Source organism: Coturnix japonica, chromosome 1 (assembly GCF_054131305.1).
Source record: "Coturnix japonica strain WE chromosome 1, WE-NBRP24, whole genome shotgun sequence".
Classification (NCBI taxonomy): domain Eukaryota; kingdom Metazoa; phylum Chordata; class Aves; order Galliformes; family Phasianidae; genus Coturnix; species Coturnix japonica.
In genome coordinates, this window is record NC_140663.1 from 161695334 (window position 1) to 161715778 (window position 20445).

Consider the following 20445-nt stretch of genomic DNA (forward strand, 5'->3'; position numbering starts at 1 on the left):
ATGTATCAACAAATCAAGCTGAGACATAAATACGTGAATGAAATATTAAATGGTATGTATTAAGCAGTTGTTTTCTCAGAGTTTCTTCTGAGGTAATGTTGATGAAATATCAAAACACTGTTCTCCGCCTTGCAATAGGTGAGCAAAATGACTGGGAGGGGTTGTGACAAAGCACTTAACAGAATTTGGCTTGTCATTAAAGAAAAAAATTAAGACAAAAAAGAAAAGGTTAGAAAAGATAATTGGATTCTTATAGAATTGCAATAGAGTCTGATATGTTTAAGAAACACTGTACCTTCTGCAGGTGAATAAAATGTTAACGTGCCAGGGAAGTTATCTCTTGTCACTGAGTAAGCCCTGAGATCTGTCCACTTTGAAAGCTGAAGTCTACTTATTTATTTACAAAACTTAGATCATTATGTATTTATTGTAAAATTAGATACATAACCGGAATACAACTTCTCAATTACATGTATTCTCTGCACTTACATCAAATCTGTGTTAGATTTCATAGTAGAGGTCAACACTCTGTGAGACATGAGGCATTCTCAGTAGGTCAATAGCATCAGATGGTGCCTGCCTTCAGTTACTCAGTTACTTTGGTAGACAGAAGTGATCAAGAACAGAAAGTCACCAAGTCACCAGAGCCACATTTTTGGGGCTTTATTTTTGTGGTTTTTTGTTTGTTTGTTTGTTTTTGTGTGTTTTTTTGTTTGTTTTGTTTTTATAATTATGGGAAAAAATAGCACAAATGAGTCAAAAATTGTGTTGCCTGAAAGAGACGCTTCTGTAATAGACAAAGTCAATCTCTTAAAGAGACAGATTACTGTTTAGCAGTAACAACAGAGGAGATCTAAGCAAAACTTATAACTATCAATGTCACTGAAGAAAGTCAGGGTTTGTAATGAGAGATGAGGTGAGAAAAACAGTGTATTAATTTCCTACAGTACTCTAACTACACCATAGACTCTTCAGTAAGTCAAAGCTCAAGGAAGCTTCTATAATGAAAATTTACCTCTACCTCATACTTAAAACTTAACTTGGGATGATGTCCTGAAATTGCTTAAAAAGTGCTTTTCCTCTAGCTTAAGCAAAACTTCTACTGTAGATTCATCTTCCAGCTAACAGAGCTCTCTGTAGAATTTTGGTATAAAGTTGGGCCAGGCAGATTTTCGTTGTGGTTTCAAAAGCCAGCTGGCTTATGCTCAGGCAGTGACTAGAAATAAAAAGTCATACATATTACAGAGAAGTGATAGGAGCACTTTATCAGAGACAAGAGTTTTACTGGACAGGGAAACAATACGCAAGAGAGAAACCAAGAAATCGGATGTGTGGAGTTGATGTAAACTGTCTGTAGTGCTAAAGCTGCCCAGGAACAGCTGAAGATAGTGAAGATAGGGCAATACATGGGGAAATAAACAATTTTATTTATTTTATTTTATTTTATTTTTTTTAGAATGAAGTTGAGACAGCTACGTGGATTGGCACATTCTCACACACAATCTGAAATACAACTCAAAATTATCTACTTTTAGCTGCTTTACTGCCAATTCAAACTCCAATTTTATCATCACTTATTAAATTTTTCATTAAATTCTCTTAAATTCTTCATAATAAGCAAAATATTTTCCAGTACAAGGCAGCTCCTGAATTTAAAGCAGTTACCAGCACAGACAGGGAATATGTAATGTGAAAGGTTGAAGTATATTGTCTTTCTGAACTTATGCATTTGTCAGAATTTGACGTTAGTTATTTGATTAATTTTGCGATTTTATAAAGTGCTTCAAGAGTCCTTTTAAATATTATGTTTAAAAATGTTCTAGTAACATGTTGAAGCCATGCCAGAACTATGAGTAAACACAGTGCACACGTTTTCCCATGTCACTGCACTGGCTGTCTAACAATTTAACTCACATTAGCATCATAGCTACAGAACTTCCACAAAAGTTGCTGAAACTCAAACACTACATACATCTGCACACATCTCTATGCAGACAGACATGTCTAATTCCTAACATGATTGTCTACAGAAATGTACAGGCGACAGTATTATTCCAAACACTCTGTGGGGACATATTCTCTTCCCTATTAAAGTCATTCGTTCCTTGTTAAAGGAGACTTATTTCACACACAGTAAGAGTACACGATTTTCCAGAACTGTTATCAGAAAATTATTTTAATATCCACTGTGAGTAGATAAATGAAGCTGGTTTGAGTTATCTTTTAGACATTTTCATATACCAGCACAATGTTCTTCCTTATTATCAACACTCAGCTGTTGTCAGTTTCACTTTTTCACTTGTTACTGCCAAATGGTTCTAGAGAATAATGATAGAGTAAGACTGTCTTACAAGAAAAAGATAGAATCTTTTATTTTCATTAGAATCACCCTATTTCCTTATTCTTCTGTGGCTGTTGAAGATAGTAGCTGTCTTTATTTTTCATGCCTTGTCAGCTGCATGACTTGTGACATTTTTTGACTTGCGGCACTTGCACGTATCTTGTGCAGCTTGTGACACTACATGACTAGTGACAGAAGCCTTTATCGAAAGTTTGTTTGGTATTTTGTTTTTTTCTCATTGAACACCTAAATTGTGAAAAAGTGTAATTCATGTCTTTCATGAAAGAAGAATTTGCAGCTAAAACCATCAGCAAGAAAAGTCACGCCAGCATCTCCTTTGGAATAATGTATCCATTAATAAACTATTCAAAAGGATGAAGGGAAAGAATGATAACAGTTTGCTGAATTACTCAAAGAAAGTCATGGCACTCTGTCCAAATGTTATCAGGACAAGGAAAACTCTGGGACTGCAGACACAGCTTGTTACTACTGACAGCTTCAGTCAATCCACTTATTATCAGGTATCTGTTCTTTTTTCAGTAGACTACCAAAGAAACAAACAAAGAAAAAAGAACACAGCAATTCTCTCCAATGTTTTTGCTTTTCTTATTGCTTTTATTTGCTCCCTATTTTTGTAGAAACAAACATTAGAAAGACAGTTACATTTTGCTTACATACATTTCTACTACAGCTATACATATATGCTACTTTCAGCACTCACTTTTTTATGCGCCATGAAAAGACAACTTAGTAATTCTGAAATGTTGGTGTCAACTAGGGCAGAATAGGTATTTCATATATTTTCTGAACATGGAGGACTTTATGAAGCAAGAGTCTTTTGGCTTTTGCAAACAAGCGAGATTCAAGACTGAAGGAAATAAAAGGGGGAAAAAAGAGAAAAAATAAATATGGGGGAGTCTATCTGTTGGAAAAACTGCACTCTGTCAATGAAGGACTTTCTCAGTTGCCAAAATAAATGCATTTTAGGTGCCTCAAAGTACCTAAGGCGTCTACAATGAGCTACCAGATCTGGGAGGCTACCGTTTTTCTACAGCAACCACTACTGGCCAGACAGGACATTTAAAGACTCAGATGCCCATCTTCAGTAAACTGAATTGTTCTCTCATTGTCTGTTTTAAAAGGAGCCTTGGAATTAATCAATTCCTTTTTTTTTTTTTTTTTTTTTTTTTTTTTTTAAATCAGCTGTAAACACAAGCACGGTATTTAACTAATACACATATTGACATCTATTCTGTTTCTCTGGTAAGTAAGAAGGCTGTCAAGAATATTTCTCAGAATGAATATCACAGCTGATTAAGCCTAAAGACAGTGAGTGTAACAATCTTAGAAGGGTGTATCATATTTTTAAAATATTATCAGGTCTTAGTAAGTTGAAACTGGATCAGAAGTTCCTTCAGGGTAAGTTAACAACTCACAGGAGGGATCCTGCTTGTGTCAACAGTGACAGTGATTGAGAGATGCCTTATATCTGAGCTGAAATTTCTTTTGATACGATAAATCTTGTGCCTTCCGTAGCCCTGTAAAACATATTAGCTCAATTGTTGCAACTCATAAGTAAGAGACAAAAAAACCTATGTAGTAGCTCAATTTGCCATGACAAATTCAGGATCAAAGGAGAAGTCTTCTGCTATCTAATGAAGAAACACAGGCTTGTGCTATCTTTTAGAATGTTTTGCCATGTCAGTGAAGATGTAATAGCTAGGAAAAGTGAATGAAACACAGACATATGTGTATGATACAGTTTGGTGACCCTATCCAAAGTCCTCTAACTCCACAAAAACATTAGAAAATCTTACAGAGCTGCAGTTTAAATGAAAAGAAGATTTTCTATTTCAAAATAACAAATTATTTCAATCTAGTCACTTCTATTGTTGATTAGAAATATCTGCACACTGTCTGCGTGAAAAGATTAAATCTATGCTCATCATTTACACAGTTACCTGGAAACTGCAAATACACATGGTAAAGAGACTGACCCTGAATCAGAGATTATACCTGACAAATGACAGTTCAATCAATAAAGCCTAGTGATGGATAGATGAGGAGTAGATTTTAGAGATGGCATCAACTCTTAGATATTTGCATGAAGAGCTGATTTTTGGATGGTCAGGGACCTTGAAGTCAGCCTGTCAGCCAAGAGTGGGTCCAGCAAATGTCTTTGCTGGAAACATGAGCTGGAAAGATGAGAACCATCATCTGTACTTGGTCACCAGCTCGATGATAGTACTACAGAAAACACATGAATCAGTGTGCATGTCCAAAAATGATTATTTGGCAACATAAGACCTTCAATCAGTTTTGCATTCATCACAGATAAATGTCTGGCATGCTCAGATATATGTGCAGATGCCAAATATATGAGCAACCTCAAAGAAGAATTTACTGGCATGTTTAGGCACATGTGCATTTTTTGTTGGAATCAGGGACTGAATGGATTTGTTATTAAAATATTTCTGGACTCAGCTGAGTAAAAAATAACAATAGATGATGGATTTGTTTTACCAACTGAATTGGCTGCAAGATAACCTGTCATTCAGATCTAAAATAAAAACACATCTGGAATGCAGAGAGAAACAAAACTTACCTTTATCTTTCACATACGCAGAAGAATTAAGTGTTGTATAAAAGATGTTGCATAATGCCAATAACAATTCTCATTTAATGTTTTAGATACCTCCTGTGTCTTAGATTACTATGAAAGTAAATAATCTCCAAACTGAGAAGAGTTTATCAATCATTAGTTTTAATGAGAAGATAACAGAGGCAAAGTGTATACTTATGATGAGAGAAGAATACTTTCCTTTACTATTGACATTTCTGTTGTCTAAGACCTGCCTTCACTTATGGAAATACGAAAGCAAGGAACATGAAAATTCTCTTACCACACATGGATTCTTCCTCTATTGCTCAAAGATGAGCATTTAAAAAAGTAGAACTTATTCCAGTTCTCACAAAAAGAGTCTCTACGTAGGAGCTAGAAAGGCATGTACAAGCTGGACAAAGAGTGGAATCATGCATGTATCATAATTACACACTATTAAGTACCCAGTAACTCATGCTGATGGGTTACTGCAAACATTTCAAAGTATAATGACCTAAGCAACAAACGAATGATGCACCCCGATGAGGCTGCAAAATATTGCTCTCAGCCATCAGTCAAACATAAGATAACAAAAGGCTATTATTAAAGAAGAGAAAAAATGCTCCTCCCCATAAATGTACATATTTTCCTTGAAACCCTGCTATTAAGTTGGGGGAAAAAAAAGTGTTCACTACTTGTCTGAGTAAAGTTAACTTTCCCTTTCCTTTGAGAAGTTAGAACTCAAGCTTTCATTAGCCTTGAGTTTGCTATAAGCCTAAGCACAGCATGTTTAATATTAATTTGAAACCAACTACACTTCTTAAAATGTAGTATCTTTAATTGTATTTTTCCTTTCTTAATGCATTCCTTTGCATTTAGAATTAAGACAGAATGGTACAATAGTACAGAACTGGCATGGACTTGCATCAAAGCAATGTTCAGTTGCATCAAGAACTGAAATGTGTAAAATGCTTAACCTAATGTTTTGGAACACAAAAATTCCTCTTTTATATCTTGACTAAATTATTTTCAAGACAGCTGTAAAACCTGAATGAATTACACTTGACCAAAATGTCATACTAGTTCTCTCCTTGAAAAAGCAGATATGTAGGTACTTACTTATTCCTCAAAACACAGACTTTTTGGCAGTATTAAACCAACAGGTACCACAATTTAATGTCAGTTCAAAAGAGTAATAAGTGATTCAGATAATCTAAACTTTGTGCTGCAGTTTTATCTACACAGGCTGAACAAGAAGCAAGCCTTGAATTAAAACACCACAAATGACAAGATAATTTAATTAGACTGCAGTATTAGGCTAGCTAAATGCATTCCATTCCTTTGAGAAAGACACAGGGTGAAAACAGCATATATAGCATACAGCTGAATAGAACAGTGACAATACTTGGTATATCAAGTCACTATCTTGTTTCTGAATAAGAGGATTCTTATGAAAAGAAATGAAAGAAACACGCTAAGGACTGGTATTGTCATTGGCAAGTTCATCTACTTCTTTGAGACTGACTGAGAGAAATCCTATGCCAGCAAGCATGTCTGGACCATCCCACCTGATCATTACCAGTGAACTTACGGCCCACCACGATGAAAAATCTGCTTTGAGTTCTTTTACACACATACCCTCTATAATATCGTGTAGCAACAGTTTTGACAGCTTAATTATTTAACAATTCATTTTACTTCAATGCTGATAATTTCACTGCTTGTTCTCATCACAGAATGAGAAATAATGGTGAATAAGCCCATCATCACTTTTTTCCATATCACTCAATGTTATTGACTTTAATCATACTAGCTTTTAACACCTTTTACAAACTGAAAAGCTGTAGTTTGATCATCTATTGAAGAGAATATAGCATTTCCTTGACATGTTTTCTGCCTTTCTCTGAGTTGCTTATAAACCTGTATTTTTTTTTTTTTTTAATATATAGATGAAAAGTAACTACACAAGTTATTTACAACTCGCAGAAATACTTTTAATTTTCAGGATGCAATTTTTATGTTGCTATCGGTTCTTTTTATCCTAATTCCTAATATTTCATTTACTTTTCTGATAAACACTGAGCTGTGAATTAATATTTCACATTACGTTAAATTAAATAATTCCAGTACTCCTACTTGAGAAGCCAACAGTACTTAAAGAGAAGTGAATGAAGGTAAGCATCAAAACAAAGATCTCTTTAGATTCTACAGGGTATACTGAGAATAGATGTTAACATGCCTAGGAAGTAACACTGAAGCTTTAGTTGCAAATACCTTGATTAATTCACTGTTATTCAGCAAAGGCTCTCATCTCCCTACTCGCTTTCTTCAAATAATTTATGAGCTCATTGTACAGTATCAGTACCTCTTATCCCAGTACACCTCACTGGTATCCTGTCTCTTCTGAGGAAAAAAAACAACAAAATATTTCTAAAACTTTGAGGAGATTCATGGTTTTGTATGTGACTGTTCATATCAGGAAACAAAACCTAAACATTTATCTCTTACGGCTATATTCCAGAACTGTTTGCCACATAAATTGTCAAGGAAGAGGTTAGCACGCTGTGGCTTGTGACAGATCAACCGGGGATATACAGAAACATCCTCTCATTGCTTGCAAAGGAGACCTCAATCAGATTTGGTATAATCAACTTGGGAAGTATGATCTTCTGATTTAAAAAGTAGGTCTTTAAAAGCACATATTCATTGCAGGTATGTGATGGAGGAGGAGGCCAGAAGCAGCAAGGATCAAAACCATCCTTTGGAGAATGGAACTTTATATGGAAAAAGTGGAAACATTAGAGAACAGCATGACAAAGGACCTACAAACAATGCCTGATTCTCCAGAGTGAACAAAGCCAATGGAGAAAAATGGTGCAGAGTCCAGAACACCAATAGATCACAATCAGTAAAGGATCAGGTAGAAGCTGTTAGGATTCATTTTTGCTGGTATTCAAGAGGCTTTCAGAGTGCCTCCTGCTTTTTTATTTTATACACCATTTTTTACTACTATAGAATAACTCGAACATGGATGTTCATCCTGCTAACACAGAAAGCAGAAAATTAGTTTCATTATACTAGTAGATGATTCTCAACTAAGTATGAAGTAGTTGAAACGAGAGTACATCCTTTTATTCATGGCCTCCAGTCCTTTACTAACCAACCCTAAGAGTACAAAAATCAGACCACCAAAATACCCAGCTGTATTCTTCAGCCTTGCATATAAAAGAAATAATCATCCCATCTAATGACAAAAAAGGAGAAGATGGGGACTGCAGAAATGCTTGAATGATCTCTTACAGCATCCCTCATTATGTAAAGAGAATGAAAGGAAATAAAGGTGAATGCGCAGTATTCCAGCTCTAGCAGATCTATGCTTCCTTCATAATGCATAAGGAACTCATCACATGACTGAAAAGATCCTGAGAGGACCTCCAATCATGCAGGTAACTTGGCTTGATTTCCTTATAGGTCATGAAGAACACAGGTCATCGAAGGATGGCCACACTTTGAGTACTGTGCTCAGTTTTGGGCCCTTCACAACAAGAAAAGACACTGAGGCTCTGGAGTGTGTTCAGAGAAGGGCAACAAAACTGAGGGGTCTGGAGCAGAAGTCTGATGGGGAGCTGCTGAGGGAACTGGGATTATTCAGTCTGGAGAAGAGAAGGCTCAGGGGAAACACTATTGCTCTGTACAGCTGCCCTAAAAAGAGGTTGTGGTGAGGTGGTGGTTGGCCTTGTCTCCCACGTAACCAGTGAAAGGACAGGAGGAAATGGCCTCAAGTTATGCCAGGTTGGATGTTAGGAAATACTTCTCTAAGAGAGCGGTTGTGCACTGGAATGGGCTGCCCAGGGAGGTGGTGGAGTCATAGTTCCTGGAGGTGTTCAAGAAACATTTAGACATTGTACTGAGGAATGTGGTTAGTGGAAAATATTGATGATAGGTGGACAGTTAGACTGGATGATCTTACAAACTTGATGATTCTATGATTCTAAGGATGAATGTCCTATGAGAATCATTAATATGATATTTCCCTTTAGATAAAAAAGCAGTTTTGGCTGTTACCAAGACACTGTAAAATGTTTTCTAAAAACTGAACATTTATTTCTAAAGAAGTGGCTTCAAACCCAGTGTCAGCTCACATAACAGTGACAGGGTGGAAGGTTCTCTCTATACTTCCACAGCAGCTGCTCCCATACATTTTTTTTCTAAACTGCCTAAAACCTTCCTTCTCAAATGATTTTTGGGAGTTTGCTTTTAACAGTGGAGTGGGAGATCCCAGCAATACATTTTTAATCAGACAGGTTTTTCCATTTCAGTTCTCTTTTGTTGTTTAATTCAAATACCTGCAGGTTTGTGAAAATGGTGCAAGGAAAATGCTGGGTACAATTTATTTGCGTGCCTGTGTTTCTCTGTGAAAAATAAGGGGTTCTTCAAATCCAGCAAAAACCTTCATGCAGAATTTCATATCCCTGAGAAAATCTGCATTTAAAACAATCAAGCAAGAGAAATTGTACCCTTCCACAAATTTTCACATCATCATTCACAAATAATTAAGCAAAGTAGTTTACACTCATTCAAAGAGAAACTTTATTTTGAAAAAATTGCTGAATATTTATTCAAAGAATGTCTTTGTTTCTGAAACCAAATAAATTTCTGACTTACACACTCTTAACTAAGTAACGTTGGTGGGTTTTCTGTTTATTTTTTGGGGGGCTTGTACGTGCTCAAAATTGTCCCATTCTAAAATGTATCGCTTTTCTATGTTATTACCAATAATTTTAATGATACTAAATGGTAATTGTGTTCACTATACTGAAATTCAAACTGTAGACCAACTATCATAAACCCGTAGAAGACAGCTTGTGTTTATTTTCCATAGAAATAATATTATGAAGTTTTTAGAACTGTTAATAACAAATGTTCACCAAAGGAAATACTGGCTGCTTGTTGCACAGCCACAAATAAATAATTTATTGGAGTATTTGTGTATAATTTACATATGCTGCAGTTCACAAAACTAATTCTCCAATTTCAGAAGCTGTTATTTGTGTGACTTAAATCAACAGCACTATTGACAAATATATTAATTTGGAACATCATAGTTTGCCTCTTCACTGGAGTGGAAAAAAAGATAATTAGATGTTCAGTATTGTTCTGTTAAATCCAAGCCACCACATATTAGCAGAAAACAGGTAAATTTAAGACCAAGTTTAATACAATGGAAATTTATTAGGAAACTTTTGATTGCTAAGACTTTCAAGGACATACACCCCTAACAGACAATCAGTTTTCACTGCTGTTTGTAGTTTTCCTCTACTGTTTCATACACGTGTACAAGCATTGCCCTTGCACGACATACATAGAATTTATGTAAAACATCTCAGTTAAGCATGTCAGTAATATGGCATGTTATTTCCCATTGTTTGCTGATTAAATCCACCTACCATTCATAACTGTCAGAAAACATGAAGTAAAACTAGTACTTATATTACACTGGTAATTTTCATCAGCTTTGTGAACAGGATTTTAATTACAAATAGTAGACATTATATGATTGCAATGTACAATCTCCACACAGTGACCTAACAAGGAGGTATTTGGTTGTTCAATGAAAAACTATTGCATTAAAAAGATCTTCTAAATTTGAAGCATCAAGAACACTTTATTTTCTTGAAAATTACTGCATTTCTAAGTAAAACCTAGACAGCTGAAGTACAAACTACTGCTTTGGGTTTTACAGTAGTGGGCAACAGGCAGTAACAACTGTATTTATGCACCCATATAGCATCTATATAATGAAACACTGCAGTATTTTAAAAATAGGCTACAACAGCATAATCAGAGAATCTTTATTACAAATTCATTGACAAATGGGAAGACATTCTTAAAAAGTTCCCTGGTCCGACCTGCTAGATATTTATTGCCTTCTTAATAGCTTAGTTGACTGAGTATATTCGTAAATCTGAATATGACACCAGCCTGAGAGAGCTGTAAGTTAGAAATGGGAAAGGGGATTTGAATTCAGAACAGTCATACAAAATTGAAGACATGATCTAGGAGAAACTAAAATGCAGCTAACCAATGTAAGTTTAGCTAAGAATGATCAACTGAGAAAATACAGGAACTGAAAATGCATTCAGCCATTGATCAGAATGGAATGAGAGTCACCAAGAGAGTGAAAAATGCCCAGCAATAGCATACTCTTGCATAAAAGACAATACACTGGATTTCTAAGTATGGCCTTGAGTACGAGCTAATACTTTCACCTGACTTATTTGTATGGACACAGTTCCAATTTCACAGATTGTGCTCTACTTAAAGAGTATGAAGTCAAAGAGTTCAGCAGGAAATATTATTTACCAGAGGTCTAGAAAAGGTAATCTAAAAGTGAAATTGAGCACATCAGGACTCCTTCAGCTAAGATAAGACTGGCTGGATTAACAACTGAAGAACAGGCATGCCAACACAGAGAACCTGTGCGCCAACTAAGAAAGAGTTCACTGGGCTATCTGCAGGAATGTTGTCCAGTTGTGGCTGCCAGAAGGAATCCTTTCCCAAGAGCTGACCATGGTGCTTACTTTCTACTCTCCTCGAAGCCAAGCTGTTGAACTCATAGCTAAGGCAACTTTGTGTCACTGGTATTTCAGTTCTTAACAGCCTCTTCCTCCTATAGAAACACTGTTCTCAGTGAACTAGTTTCACCGCTATTTACCAAATCCAGCCACACCAGACAGGCTTACCAATGAAGTAACAAACTTTCTATGTTGGTTTAAGAGAAACCTCCAGGAGAAGACTTTAAAGCACAGCAGAAAGGCATTTGAAAAGAGACCTACAACAAAAACATTACAAGTGCAAATACTGTCTTTAGGTAAATGCAAATGCCTCCATGTCCAAATACACATTTTACCTCACACCCTCAAGGTACATATTATTTTCAAAAGCTGGTAACTTTGTTATTATGGAAAAAGTTCACCCCCAAATTCCTGACTGACTGCTCTTTCCCAAACTTCCCACATTCCCATACCTTAACAGTATGTTATATACCTTCCCCACTTCACCTGCTGATTTTCACAGCATAAGGCTTCACATACTCTCAAACAACACTTGTCTGGCACACGGAAATGTTTAAGCTCACAACTTCTAATATGACCTCAGCTTCTAAATAGCAACAATTACAGGTCATTTGGATGTATCATCAGAAAGCTTATCAGCAAATGAAGCATTTTCTTCACTATAACATAAAAAGGAAAAATTGCACAATCCACATCCAGGCAGCTTAAACACAACTGCATCAACAGAGCATTTTTAGAGTTTAACTGAGACATGAATATGAAGAAAATTAATCAATTACCTGTTTACAGAATTGAGCACTATATTCACAGGAATGCAGTATCAATACTGCAGTTAAAACCTTAAATTAGCTCTTATATCACTACATAATTCCTCATCCTAACACTCAGTTACACTCAAGCTGTCATTTTACAAGCAGTACATTCACTTTCACAAAAGCACATTGAAAAGTTACTTGGTGACAGCTCAGAATGATATCCTTTAATGCACCACACGTGCCTGCTGCTATGCAAACCAAGCTTTAACTGTCATGCTGTCAAGAAAAATGATAACTCCCAAGTTGTATCTATCTTTTTAAGGAAGTAAGAGCTACAGAATATCTGACAATAGCAAATTGTTTCACACACTTAAGAAATTCTGCCACTTTCATGAGAACTCAGGGAGAAGTTGTGTTTGAAGCTAACAATGAAAAAAAAAAATAACAACACCAAAAGGCATCACAAAACACAGAAAGGTGGAAAGCATTTCAAGTTCTACCTACGCTCATAGTTCTTTCTCTTTTTCAAACTTCTCTTAGTTTAATACAATATTTTAAAAGTCCATTAATACAAGAATTGAGCATATACGCATCAGCCCCAAAGGTGTGCTGGGTCACAGAGCTTTTTAGGGAAAATAATTGTGTGCTTATTAAAAACTACAATCAATCTGAAAATCATCATAACTGTATTGCTTCATGCATAACCACTGGGATTACCTGCAGTAACAGATGAACGTTGCTCAAGCTGTTCTCCTTTTGATCTCCTAAATTGGGTCCAAAACTCGTTATTTTATAATCTAGTGAAATTAAGCTCATTACATTTGATTACTTCCTCTGGCTTTTGCAACAAACACTGTGGCATTACACTGGCACTGTGGAGATTTGGAAGTAAAACATTCCCAGCTAAAGCTGACACAATCCTTGAGGCAGATTCTCTCCAATTTAACCCACGGAGTAAGTGCAGAGCATTCTTGCTATGGGGGACCATCTCATTTCTGAAACAGGAAATCTTTTCACCTTCAGGGCATTTTGCAGTGCTCACTGCTTTGGCCAAGCAGGAAAGCAGGTTTCTGGAAGTATTGATGTTTTCTATTTCTTGATTTAAAGTGGTCCAGTGTCAGTGTTTCAGCTTGTAGCAAAAGCACCCAGAACCAACGGGGCACCCTGATAACTTACTATTCTTTAACTGATTTTAGAATAAATGAAAAAATCTCAGTGCCTCTGATAGAAACTATGAGCAAAGGGAAGCAAGGCATCACTGGAAAGGGATTTATCCTCACATTGCTTTCATTAAAATCCACACATCTGTTAGAAGTTTACGCTGAGCCCACAAAGGTCCCGTTAGAAAGCCCTCGGCACAACGGGATTCAGAAGAAACAGCGTATTTCGGGCTATGCCCAACAAACGCACCGAACTCTCCCGCGCCCCGCTATGCATTACTTTCCGGCAATATTTGGCTGTCCTGAACACAGCGAGGCTGGCTGGGGAAAGCCAGCAGAACCCGGCACGCTGTTCTAACGCTGCCAGCCCCGTCCCCCCGCCCGCAGTGCACAGCAGCCCGAGTCGCCTACACCGCCCTGGACCTCACCCAGGGTGCTATAGGCAACTTTCCTGCCGGCTCAAGGCGCTCAGTTACCTGATGTCCCCGCTCGGCTGCAGGGCAGGGCAGAGTCCCCGCAACCCGCCGCATGCCCGAGGGGCTGCCGAACGCCCCGGGACGCGAGTCCTCATCCAGCCTCCTCGTCCCGGCGGGCGCTGGGCGGGCGCCGTACTCGAAGCCTCGGCGGTGACGCGGGGAGGGAAGGAGGCGCGGAGGCGGGAGGAGGCCGAGGGGGGGCGGGAAGCCGGCTGTCTCCGCCCGCCTCCCCACGCCGCCGGGGGGGCGGTCAGCAGCGGAGAGAAGCGCCGCCAGAGCGGCCGCCCTTCCTGCCGACAGCTCGGTGCTCCGACAGCGCTCGGTCTGCACATAGTCCGGTCCTGCGCGGCGGCAGCAGCTCAGCGGGGCCCGGCAATGCGGGAGGGTTGGGTACGGAACAACCGGCGCCCCTGGAGGGCGCTCCTGTCCCGCCGGGAGCTGAGGTGCGGGATCGGGAGCGTGAGGTCGTGCGACTCGGTGGGAGGGCAGGGTGAAAATCTGGGAAAATTTGAGAGCTGCTTCCCAAGAAGAGTCAACTATAGAATCATAGACTGTCCCGATCGGAAGGGACCCTCAAGGAACATGGAGTCCAACCCTTGGCTCCACGCAGCACCAACCAAAATCCAGTTCCGATGTCTGAGTGCGGTCCAAGCCCTCCCCTGACGCAGCTCCATGCCTTTCCCTCGCTGCTACACAGAGCAGAGCTCAGCGCTGCCCCTCCGCTCCCTGTAAGGAGCTGCAGATGTCATCAGGCCTCCTCTCACAGAATCACAGAATGACCCGGGTTGGAAGGGACCTCAAGGATCATGTAGTTCCAACCCCCCTGCCTGGCAGGGCCACCAAACATACACATTTACTAGTTCAGGTTGCCCAGGGCTCCTCTCGGTCTGTTCTACTCTGGGCTGAGCACAGCAGGGGCCTCTGCCTCTCTTCATATGTCTGGGCATGAAGGCAGCGAAGTAACAGGGGTAGAGCCATAAGAGTCTGGGGAGATGGGATATGTGAGATTGGAGTAAAAGTTACTATTTTATGCTGAAGCCTGGAAGTATTCACTGCAGAAATGACAGGAAGAAATGCTGAATATTAATACAGATACTTAGTTATAGCTATTTTTTAAACGATGTTGCTGGAGTTTCACAATATGATTCCCCAGCAGCCGTTTCTTGGATAAAAATCATGTGCCACTCTAGACTTCCAGGTGCTGTTGGAGTCCTGGCAAAACTAATAGTGCTCAATGATAATTGTTTAGTGTGTCCTTTGCAGGAGCTGAAGGTATTGATCCCTGGAGTTACCTGTGGAGCTGCTTATCAAGCCAGTTATAACTGCTGAATATCCTGAGCATTCAAAAGATGAACGGATCAGCATTTTCAGGTTGACTCTGAATTTATCTGTCCCTGATATTTGGTCATTATGAAGCAATCAAAATCAGAAGCAAATTGTGAAATATTTTGTGAAAGATGTGCAGAATGCTGTCAGTTTGTATGTCATCTAACAGGTGTTTTTTAATGTTCTTTTTTCCTCCCTACAACTGAATTTATCTGAACTTGAAATAATGTTCTGCAGATTATGCTTTCATGGGTACGCTTCTGAGTTAGAAGAAAACTAGTGGAAAAATAAGTCATTCTCTTAAAAATACAAATCTTGCTTCAGTTCATTAAAAATGATACAATTGATCAAATTAAATTGTTGTTGCTGAAAAGATTATACAGAACAGGAATGATGTGCTGGAAAGTGGAACTACTTTAAGAACATTCAACTTGCTAGAACACTACAGGTTTTCCCTGTATATATTTACTGTATATTTTCAGGCAAGTGTACCTTTATAAACTGTAGTTTTTCTTAGTTATATTAGTTATATTCATATATATATCTTATATATATTCATATATATTTTGCTAAGAGAGTAAAAGAATAGTTTTTGAAACAAGCTAGAGCAAATGAAATATGTGCCTTCTTGCTTACCGTAATATACATGGGCTTGTCCAATCACAATGAGATTTTTAAAGTTATCAGTGCAAGCAAAATATTCACAATATGCTTGAATCACTGGGACAGTGAATCTGATTATGTTGATCACCTAGACTTAAAAACAGTGATAACCTGTGCATAAGAATCTTTTCTACAGAAAATGAAATACCATTTGATTGATGGCAACGATAAAATTTGGGAAGAAATCTCATCTATTTTTCTAGTAAGTGACTATGCATTCATGTGTTTTTGAAGGCAGACTGTTTGTACCATAGAATAAGCAATGAGCAAGGCATACATTTAGTCTCCTGGTTTTGTAATGAGCAGGCTAACTTGTGGATCAGTTAGGTTTTGAGCCATCATGAAAACATCTGAGTTCACTACCTCCTTCCTTGTCCCTTTCACCTCTCACTTGCTACACTACTTATGTGTTTGTTGGGTTTATTTTGTTTGTTTGTTTGTTTGTTTGTTGCTTCATACTTAACTGTAACAGAAAGTTCCCAGTAAAGAAACTGAAGGTTGGGCGTATGGGAATAGCTTATACAGATAATGTGGATTCACCTGAGCATGGTGAGCTCGTAATAGCTCATTCCTCCAAAGATACAGTCTTTGGCTATTGCACGACTCTTCACTGTACTGTCATGTGCTAACCCGTTCTGAGTACCTAGCTCAGCAGGAGAGCTAGACTGTGAAGGAGCTGTGGTTTTTCTGGGAAATCTCCAAGCTGCTTAAGTTTAACAAGCAAAAAATTCAAGTTGGTCTACCTCAAGACTACTGGGTTCAACACCCACTCTGGGACCATATCATTGCCTCCTTCATACATGAGGATCTGTACAAAATCTAAAGGAGGTGCCTTTTACCAAGCCCCAGACTGCATATTGTCCCTTCCAAGAAATACACAGATTTATCTGAGCACTGTGATTAGGTATGAGTAATAACCCTCCTCTTGACATCAGAGGATAGGAGAGTAAGGTGTTTCTGTGTATTCAGAACTGGTGCCCTTGCCTGCGACCCAGCCTAAGTATGAGTTGCAGACAGCTGAAGCCTTTGGAAGTCTTTCAGAAGTATATTTATTGCCTTATACCCTGTAGTAGTGAATACATTCCTACATTTCTCTCTTGATGCTAGGAAGCTACGAAGATAAGTAGACTCAATTTAGAGTTAAGATACTAGTTATTTTCTAAATCTGGTAGAAGATGCTGTGTTGAAACATGTCTCAACAGCTTAATTGGTTACTTGAATATTTTGAAGTAATCACCATTTGAGCTATTGAAGTCCACAAAATTGTACCTGTATGACCATATTAATATGCAGGTTGTTAAGTTCTTTCTCTCACTTCTGCTGTTGTTCTCAGATCATAAAATCTTAAGGAAAACTTGTGCTCTTTTTACAGCACCTTGTATAAAGTGGTTCCAGTCTCTGTCTGAGATTGATAGTAACTATGGAAATATGATGATAATACTGATAATAGTGACAATGGTAGCAGTATCTGTGCTACTATGTAAAAATTTATACAGGAAGGTAGGAGATACAGAATTCCCATCCTTTGAAGTTCTGTGACAGAAATCAGTAGTTTTTGCTCATACTTGCAACTTGTCAGAACAAACATTTGCATATTGTGACCTCTGCTAACAATTTAAAGGAATCTGAGTTTATAATGAAAACATCTATTCTTTATCCAAGCATCTGTTTGGTTTTGAAGCTCAAATATCTGACTTGAAATGTCTTTCAGCTTTTACTCTCTATTGTACTTAACGTCACAAATATATAAGTTATTAGTGTCCTTCACAAAAGATTTTAAGCTGTAACATTAAAATAGCAGGTTCATCCACTTTGATCACTGTTTTTGTCTAAAGAAATCAGTGTTTCATCTTAGAAAAGCAGTAAGGAGCAGCATTTTCTTATTTGTTTCATATTTTACATTCAAAGAGCAACCATGGAATCTGCAAAAAACCCTCATATTACCTCAGAAGTAATCTCAGTATTTTAATTCCCCTGTGGATGCAGATGCCTAAGGCTCAGCCCTGAAGCAGACACATAAGCTCCTGAGGCATGTAGAAATTCAGGCAGACTCCTCTTCAGTTTTTCTGTTGTTTTTTGCATGTTTTGCTCAGTGTGTGGAATCTGTCATTGTCTCTCCAGGTTGTTCAAGCGTCTTGCACAGTCTGCAAAGGACTAAGCATATTTCCCTATGGGGAATATTTTTGGAGATCCCTGTCTACCCTTGCTGATATCACAGGAGCTTAAGCAGTAGTTCCAGGAAGCATTTGTAAGTAACTGAAGTTTTCAGTTTATTCTGGTGCCTACTACGCTGAGGGACACAGTAGATACTTGTTAGCTCTGTCCAAGGTTCCTTTCAGTGCAAGCCCGCTGGGTTCCACCTGAGGAAGCCCAAGTGGGAGAGTTTCCTTGATGTTTGTTCCTGGAAGGTAGTATGCATGAAGACCATTCAAATTATGTTCCCTCGGTTTAAAATCCCTTCAGGTTTTACTTGTATTCCTTACTTCCTTTCTTATTGTCTTGTGTCTTCATTTCTTTTTATTTTCTATTTTATATTTTGAATGTACATTTTCAAAGTGTTCTTGCCTCAATGGAATTTTGCAATAACTCATTCAGACTACGTATTTTTTTTTTTGTTCTTTTTATACTTTTTTCATCTGTCCATGCTATTGGAGCATACAAAGTACTCATTTCTACCAATTCTCTACAAGTTAATAATGTATTATTTTCTTCTCAGTTGCTAATTTCATCTTTTTTTCTCTATCCACTGCGAAAAGGGTAGACTAATTGGATTTTAAATGCCATAATGTAGTTCTAAATAAGGGATTATTCATTAAAAATTAACCTTTTATTATGACAATTCTTGATATAATAGGACACACATTGACTGTAAGATAATTTATACATTTAAGTTCTATCTGCTAAGAAAAATTAGTCAGTTATGTAATATAGGAGGATAAATGAAGCATGAAAGTGTCACTAAAGCAATTGTAGTAGAATGACAATTGCTTGAAGAAGTAATTGTTTCATAGTGTTGTATGTTATGTGGTGTATTATGCTTGTTAAATAATACTGAGTGCTCTTAAAAATAAAAATACTTTAAAATATATAAAAATTAATATATATGTATATATATTTCTGTAGTTGTGCTAAGAAAATAGTTATTTGCTCCATCTATTCAAGCTGTGGTTGTAAGCAAGTTTTTTATGTCCTTCCAAAAACTGAATTTAAAACAGTGTTGATGGGGTTTTCTTTTCTTTTTTTTTTAATTTTTCTTTGTGTGTGTGCTGTGTCTCCTGACAAACTGCCTTGGACACGCATGTAGCATAACAGTTTTATTTTCAACCTTTAACCATAAGCATAACAAGAATTTAGCTTTTCAGGACGCTATAAAGGGAAATGTGATTTTCTCAAGGTCTTTAACAGCCTTTTAATACTTTTGAAATTTCCTTTATGCTATTATTCAAACTTCAGAAAGAATGTCATGTAGTCCCAGAGGGGAGTCAACCTGTTTTGTTAACTCACTAATTCCTTTGTCATCCATTTGCATGCGTTTGCAGCATATCATTTGTTTTAATGTACTTAGTAATGGGTAAAATAATGATAGTAATAAAATCTACTGCTTCAACTATGTTACTACATTAAAATGTTATTTTACATCATCCTTCTATTGTGCACTAGTTTTATTTTTTTAATTACTCTTGATGTCTTGTGCTATATCTGACATAAAATTTGAAATTTAATTTATATTGTTATGTGCATCCCTTTTCACCATTTTTTTACTTTTGACAATGCAGGCAGTATGTATGAGGACCACAAGGAAAGTCAGTATAAATAAATAAACAAAATACTGTTTGTCACAACAACACAAATTAATGCATAATAGTACTAGCATGAACATGTCATGAGTTCTACCATATTTGCTGTCTGTTAGGAATGTGTACAATTCACTTCTGCTGCTGTAGTGAATATGCTTGTTTATATACACTGTTAGACGTTTACACAGCAGACAGTTTGTGGAAAGTAATACATGGGGGAGGTCTTTGATAGTATCTAAAGATAATGGCATTTAGAATAACTTATGAGGCACAATATAGGATCATCAAGTCTTGCATTCCCATGCCACAAGTAGAAAAATGATGTGCCTGTTTCTGGGCTGAGAAGAAGAAGCAAAAATAGGACGTCTATGAAATCATTCTATTTTAAATCTTCTAAAATAGTTTAAACCTAATTAAATCTGATTTCATCCTGCAATGTAGAGGCTACAGTGGTATATAGTGGAGTGTTCCTCCACGAGAGGTAAGTGTTGCTATACAATCTAATATTTAATGCTGTGCCTATAGAAATGTTTCTACTGTGTTCTTACACAAATACGGAAAGGGTCTGAGTATATATAAGTTGCTCTGAAACTGATGCCTCCTATTTATTTCAGTGGAAACAACAATTGATCCAAAGTGCAAAATAACACAATTTGATAAAGCAAATTCTCAGCTACAAAAAACTGGTTTTCAACACAGTCATCACCATTCACTTTTGCCAATACTGAACAAAAAGTCTGCATGCCGCAC

At 37.5% G+C, this 20445-nt stretch overlaps 1 protein-coding gene across 2 annotated transcripts in view; it reads right to left on the reverse strand.

Annotated features, from left to right (window-relative positions):
- The window catches only part of SGCG (sarcoglycan gamma), a 103599-nt gene extending 89579 nt beyond the window's left edge, over positions 1-14020 (reverse strand). For both annotated transcript variants that reach the window (XM_015852142.3, XM_015852141.2), the window contains exon 1: positions 13910-14020. The gene's annotated coding sequence lies outside the window, so the exon portion shown is untranslated. The remainder of the gene's footprint in view (positions 1-13909) is intronic.
- Between the last annotated feature and the right edge of the window lie 6425 nt (positions 14021-20445).